Below are 7,678 nucleotides of genomic sequence, written 5' to 3' on the forward strand. Positions count from 1 at the left end.
CACATCATCCAGCCAGGGGATAAACTCCTGCCTGACCCTCATGCCCAGCCCTGCAATAAAACAAAAAACAAACATCCCCTCCCCCCCGGCACTTACTACCAGTTCAAGCTATTGTCTGGGTCACTGGGGCCTTGCACAGCGTGGGGCAGGGTGAAAGCCCCAGCAGTCCCAGCCCAGACCCTGCTGCCCCCCAGTGCCATGTGCTGCTTGGGGAGGGGGGTCTCTTCCAATAGGCCCCAGAGCACCCTCAGTCCCTGCTTCTACAGTGAGTAGAGGCTTTTTTCCCCCCTTTTTTCCCCTCTTTTTTTAAGTGCTAGTGCCTGAGGTTGGAGGAACAGCCATGGGGGCCTGGGGGTGCAGGTAGGGGATGGGGCTGGGCAGGGCAGCCATTGGGGGGTGGTAGCCCCTGCAGAAGCCATTTGTTCCCTATGGGGAGGCTGTTACCCCTGTGGGGGTCTGTTACCCCTGGTGGGGGACTGTTGCCCCTGTGGGGGGTATAGCACCTATGGGGGGCAGCAAAATATATAGGTATTTAGAATTTATTTTATGATGATATAGACACTACTAGGTGTCCAAATTGCTTTAACACTGTAGATCTATCAATAAAGCATGCCCAAAATATCCCTGTCTCTCCTTCTCTCACTCACTCTCTCTATATATACAGTGGTCTTTTGTTTTAATCATGGAGGAACATGGATTTTGGGGTATTTTACAGAGTGACTTTGAGATTTTTTTACCAGAGATTTTTCAGTTTTCCAATAGGGAACACCAGAATTCCTGCTAGGGAGACCAGTGGCAAGACCCTGCCTGCTCAGACCTGGCATCTTGGACCCAGCTGAAGGTGGCTGACCTTATGGCCAATTTGGGCCAGAAGGACATGGTTTAACAGTTCAAAGCAGGCCACCACACTGGGAACATCTTCTGGGTGATAGCTTCCCAGATGGCCGGGTGGGTATACACATGGTGGTAGTGCCACACAAAGGCCAACTCTGCAGCCACAGCTCACTGGCAGCTGGCCCAGAGGGGCAGATGCCTCTACTGGTTGTGCAGTCCCCATCCAGTTCTGGCAGGTGCACAGCAGGTCACAGCCAGGCAGCAGCCCCCACTGCCAGACTGCAGCATTGGTAAAGGGTGCAGGGAGCTCTAAGAGAACTCTAAGTCCAGCGGGCATATGGGGTATTGTCCCCAGGTACCAATTGGCTGGGCCCCAGAAGCTCTTTAGAGTGAGTAGCCCTGAGCAACTTGCCAGGGCAGTTTTTTGTACTGATGTGGCCAGGACAGGGCAGCTTTTTATACTACCAGGGATAGCACAGCTGCTGGTCCTGGGCACTAGCTCCCCCTGGCTGCAGATTTGTGAGGAGCCAGGCAGAGTTATTTTGCCTCAAGTGGCACAATTTGCTCCACAACAAAGTGTATGTCCAAATACGTGCGCTGAAGCAAAAAGCCCCGGCTCAAATTTGCACTGCTTCTATTTGAGCTGCTGCAAGGGTTGGGGCATTGCTCCCTGCCCCCGGGGGGCTGCCTGTTGCTGGGGTGAGGAGAACATTCCCTACCCAGCTCCATGAGTGTGGATCAGGGTGGGGAACAATCTGTGGAACTTGTTCCCTGCTCAACTCTGTGAGCATGGAGCTGGGTGGGAAACAAACTAAGTCTCCCAGTGCTGGCCCCATGGTTTGTGGCTGTGGTGCTGCGTAAGGATCTTCCAGCCCCCTGCTCCTAAATTTTGATGGTGAAGTGGAGGCTGGGAGATAAGCCCTGGCTCAAATTTGCATCATTTCTATCTGAGCTTTTGCAAGGGTTGGGGCATTGCTCCTTGCCCTCGGGTGGCTGCCTGTCCTACTCCCTGATTGCGATCTTCAAGCAGGGGGCTTGGAGCACCCTGCTGCTGGGACAGGGGCACAGTGCCCACCTGGGATGCAGTGGCAGAGCCTGCCCCAGCAGCAGACAGCTTCTGGGGCCAGGGAGAAATCTCCTGCCCCTGGTGGAGAGCTGACCAGGAGCAGATTTCTTCCTGGTCAGGTGTCTAGATAAGCACTACTGCACAGTTAGTAATCACAAGTACATTTGCTACGTGCATTTGCAGGTAGCAAATTTACCCATTATTAGCAAGATCTGCTGTGCAGTAAACATGTGCACATGTAGATGCACATGCTTACTGTGCAGTTAACCACACTACTTCACTGTAAAGCTCCTTGTGTACATGCACCCATAGAAGGACAGTAAGAACATGAAATACTGAAAGTGGTTCTAAGCTAAGTATTGTAAAGAATTAGTACTCAGAGACTGCACTAATGAGAGGGCACCTATGTAGTTTAAATCCTTTTATTATGTCTTGGAATATTAGATAAATTCTTGAAGACTAAAAGAGTAATAGTATTGTAAATAGCCAAAGAGGAACAAGTAAGCTGCTATGTAAAGTACATGTCAACTCATTTGACTTTAGTCCTACACAAAAAAATAGAAGAGGCTATTTAGAATCAAACAATGAAGAATTACCATATTTACTTGATTCTTAGATGAGTCCCCCCTTTTAACATGGGTAAGGAGGCCTCTCATTTTAGATTTTAGTATGAAGCAGTTGAGGGACAGACAGCTGCTGCAGCTCCAGTTGTGGCCCTGGGGTTGGGGTTAGAGCTGCAGCTTCTCCCTGCTTCCTACCTCTGACCCCTCACTTCACTCCTCCTAGCTTCCAGAGCTGTAGCTGCTGCCTGTCCCCCTACCCCCCGCACTTGTGACCCCTTCACCTTCCCTGTCCAGACTCTGAATTCCTGCCACAACCCCTCTTTCTTCCTGATTCCCACCACCACAGCCTCTGTCCGTCTGTCCCACCCCCACTGCTTACCTTTGCTCCAGCACCAGAGCCTTCCAACCTGGGATATGGAGCTTGCTCTGGCCCCAGCCCAGCCTGATACCTGTGGCTGCAATGGCAGCTCCAGGAGCTGGGGCTGGAGCTGCCAAGCCACCGATGAAGGCTTCAGGGGGAAGAAAAGCATATGTGGGGAAGAGGTGCCAGGCAGGGGTAGGGGAGCAGGGAGATAATCTAAAATTACCACTGATTAAAAAAAACCCAACCAGATTGCAGAAGAGTTAGATAAGGATGAGGACAGAAATTATATTGAGTGCTAAAAAGCATTCAGTTTTTTCATATGCAAACAAAGTATATTTTAATACACCAAAAAAGCAAAAGTAGACATCTAAGAAAAAAGGCCATATCTAAGGAGTATATTGTGTAGATACGCTCAGTTAGCCACGTTAGTCTGAAATCAAGTACAAGTCAAGATAGATTTCTCCCTAATAGACTAACTAAAGTATAAAACAAGCTTTCATGAGCTGAAGCTCACTTTATCAGATGCTGTGATATGTCTTAGTTAAGCATGGATTCGTGGCCTCAAGAAAGGGGTGAAATTCTGAGCTGTGTTATACAGGGGTCACACTATATAATCTAATAACTTCTTCTGACTTACAATTTTAGAAAATGAAGAAAATCCCTGTTGAAAAGAATTTAAAGCAATATTTATTACACCCTTATTAAAATTAATAGGATTCAGAAAACTATTGTTCCAAAATACCAATGAATTCAGAGATCAGATTAGGATGTGGCTAAGATGACAAAACACTACAGCAGTTGACCTTGTGGCCAATTAATATGATGATGGGTGGATAATACTGAGCAGGAATCTTAGGATGTGTCTAGATGCATTGGAACATGTGCTTTGTGGTACCACAAAAGCTTTTGAGGCACTACAAAATGAATGCAGCAAATGGAAATCCTGGTATACAAAAAAAAGTGCAAAAAAATGGTGTAGTGCACATGGCTGCAGTGGGTGCCACCTAAAACTGGAGCCTGGCAGGCCACAGCCACACTCCAGCTGCCAGCCAAGCTCTACATGCCTGGATCACCACATGTGCAGCCCTGGGAAGCCCCCAGGACCCCAGGTGAAGCTGCTGGGGCCAGCCCAGGTGCTGGTCCCAGCCTCCCTTATCCCATCTGGGGCAATTTGCCATGCATGGGGGTGCACGTGCACCCACTGAGAGCACCATTGCATCCCCTGACTGGCTGCACTTGTTGCTTAGGCAATGGGCAGGGGGTGCATGCAGGAGCACTGTTCCCTACCCTGCAAACCCCAGCCAGGGAGTGGAGTGCCCCTCTTGTCAGTGGGATCGCTTGCAGGGAACACCCCCCCCCAGTCAGTGGGATTGGCTGTGGGGGACCTCTCCCCCCATCAATAAGATTGCCCTCCCCTCCGACTAAGGTGGGACCAGTCATCCATGCACCAGAGGGCACATGAAGGGGTGTTCCCCAGAGACAAGTAGCAGCTGCACAATTATGTTTCCCTGGGGAAAAGCACATGCATGCTCATAGAGACACATCCTTACTGGGACTACCAACAATGGGAAAATGTGCCCATAACACAAAGAGGCTGAAACAAATTGTATGAATGGCCAAGGACTTTTAGGGTCTATAGAGAAAGGAAGGTTAGAAGAGCTATTTAGCTGAGTCTTAATTCAGTAGCCACCAAATTCTACTCCTGTCCAGGAGCCTGATTCTATGCCCACCTTTTACTACAGGGATAGAATTTTATTTCTCTCCCAACACTACTCACCCCAATAGGCCAACTGCACTGCACAATAATAATATCACAAAATCAGGTGAAGAAAAAGTGTACAGTTCCACTCTTGAATCAACTTCTTATGTGGTGCTTGAGTTTATTACATAGTGGGCATATATACATGAGACATTTTACTGCATAGTAGTGCAGTTTACTTCCCAGTAAGCATGTGTGTCTACATATGGACATCCTTCCTGTACAGTAAACTTCTCTACTTAATGCAAGTAGCAAATTTATTCATGAGTAGTTACTGTGCAATAACACATGTGTAGATGCCAACTGGGAGCTCCTGGTCAGCCCTGGGAAATTTGCTTCTGGTCAGCCCTGCCACTAGAAGGCCAGCCTTACAACAGCCCTAGGGCCCCAGAGCTGAGCGCTGCTGTTGCCCCATGGCTGGGCCAGCTCTGTGCCTGCCCCAGCCTTAGGTCCTTAAAAACCTGCAGGCATTTTGAGCCCTGGGGAACAAGAGCAGTGAACCTGGGACTACTGTCAGCCTCTGCTCTCCATGCACAGGCTGCAGGCTACCTATGTCAGCCTGCCTACACCTCCAGTGCTGCTACCTGGCATGTAGTTTCCAGATCCATGCCATCCAGACCCACACGCGGCTGCAGACTGCTGCCAGGCAGCTCTTGGCCACTGCACCCAGCTCCAGATGCCCTCACCCAACTCCCAGCAGCCTGCCCAGATGCTGCAGGTTCTTTGGGGCATCACCGAGCCACACAGCTATTAGTCCTGTACTCTGCCCCTGAACTGGGCACTACAGGCAGCTGCCTAGGGCTGGCAGCACAGGGACAGCTGTGCAGAGGCCCAATGGAATCACCAGCTATGGCACACACCACCACCCAGAGTCCCAACTGGTCCATAGAGAAAAATGGCAACCTCATGGCACTGTGGGGTGAAGCAGAGGTGCAGAAGCAGTTCACGTAGGGCGGGTGCTCCAACATGCATGTGTATGAAGGACTGTCAGGTCAGATGTGAGAGTGTGAGAACAACTGGTTGGTAAGGCAGTGGCACATAAAGGTCAAGACCTTGCGGGTGCAGTGGGTTATGATCACTGACCACAACTATTGGTGGGGAGTGCCCATAAGTCCATGCCCTTTATGAAGCAGCTGACATCCTCATGCCCTGGGACCCAGGCCATAGTCATGGTGTGTACTGCTGCATGGGTGACTTGCCCAAGGTCGCACTCTGGGCTAGCATCCATGGTGCCAGACCAAGCCCACAGTACCAACCTGAGCCCACAGTGGCCTGCCCAGGCTCCCACTGTGGCTTGGCACCCACAGTGCCAGCAGCCCATCCTGCTGAGCTCCCTGACCCCAGCCTGCACCAGGAAAGCCTGGGCGAGTGCTAGCCTGATGGCTGTGTGACCTCAGACCCAGCCATGAGGCATGGTCAGCCATATCACCACTGTCTGCCAGCTGTGCCAGTTTCTCCTTGGGGGTAGGCCCTACCCAGACACCTGCATGCTGTGCCTCATCATGCCATCACTGCCAGCTGGGACTGACCAGAGCTACTGGGCATGTCATTCCTGCCTATGTGTAAGCCCCACACTGGAGGAAAGGCCATCCCCATCCCAGCCCCTGCCCCATCTTCCCACCTGGCCTGGCTGTTCTCCCCTGGCCCTTGGTTTCCCCTTGACCCAGCATGCAGGGAGGCAGGAGACAGTGCAGAGCTTTATTAAGCAGCCTGTGCACCCACAGCTAGGTGAAGAATGCATTGATGAATGCACTGAAGAATGCATTGATGCCAGTGGTGATGTCCTCCTCACCTGCGGGGGGCAGGGATGTCTAGCACAGCCACAGGTAACACTCCACATAACAGTGGAGGTTGTGGGGCAGTGCAAGATTGTCACTCACACTGTTGAAGCTCAGTGGTCCTTGCCAAGTGTGCAGGTGTGCCTGAGGCACCATGGCCATTAGCAGCAGCAGCAGGGTATAGTGGGTTGGGCATCCCTTGGTCAGTGCAAAGAGATCCTCATTCTGCACCCAGGACACATGCAGCAGGGGCATGCTTAGGGTGCAGGGTGGGTGTGAGGGAGGGGTGGCCTTCGGATGCCTCCCTGGAGGGGCCCCCTGTGGGAAGGGCAGGTATGTGGGAAGCTCTGTGTCCCAGTCATCCAGGAGCCCATGCCCCCTGAGTATGGGTGCCATGTGCTTGGTGGTGGCACAGAAGACAAGCTGGCCTGCAGGAGAAGAAGGGGAATAGTGGAGTCTGGTGCCACAGCAGCAGGTGCTGCCAGAAGCCTGGCTTGTCCTGACATAGGAACAGGGTAGGGAAGGTAGGCTGCTTGCAGTGATCATCCAGTGGCCTGCCTCCCCCACCCATACCCCGAGGGGCCACCTGGCCCAAGGCCTTCCTGGCCATGGTCTTTGGGCACCCATGCATGGACAACCCCCAATCTGAGGCTGGGCAGCACATGGGCCCCTGGTACAGGGAATCTTATCTCAGAAATGTTGCAAACTCTCACAAACAGCTTCTTTCTTATAGCTCTACAGGCCCTGTAGCTGCATGTGGGGGGAAAGGCTCCAGTCGGCAGCCAGGATGTGGCCTCAGGATCACTGCCATCCATTGCTGGGGCCCTATGGATGTGCCAACACTGCAGGAGGAGGATGCAGGACTTGACCCTCCTTTTGGACTGGCTGGTGACAGCTGTAGAGGACTAGCTTGGAGACACGTGTACATGGCAGGTTGAGGACATGGCCCACCACGACAGGTGGTGGCCACAGGATATCACTGGCGAGGATGCATGGCAAGTGGAGGACATCATCCATAAGGATGCTTGGGACCAAGCAGACCAGGAATTCAGGAGGCAGCTCCTGGCCCTGGAGCATGAGCATGTGGAGGCCTTGCAGGAACAAGTTGTGCTCATGGCCAGGGCAGTGGAGGCCATAGAGGAGGACCGATGGGTGTTGGACACTGTCTTGGCCTTGGCAGTCATCTTCATGCAGCCCTGCCTCCAGCCATAAGCCTGCCTGGGTGGAATTCCAGCACAGCCACCACAAGCCAGGAGCCTCTGCCCTGGGACCCCCACCACCCAGCCCCCCCGCCTTCACTCAGGCCCACCACTC

The sequence above is a fragment of the Gavialis gangeticus genome, unplaced genomic scaffold, assembly GCF_001723915.1.
Source record: "Gavialis gangeticus isolate Ggan-Ray unplaced genomic scaffold, GavGan_comp1, whole genome shotgun sequence".
In the NCBI taxonomy this organism is placed as follows: Eukaryota; Metazoa; Chordata; order Crocodylia; family Gavialidae; genus Gavialis; species Gavialis gangeticus.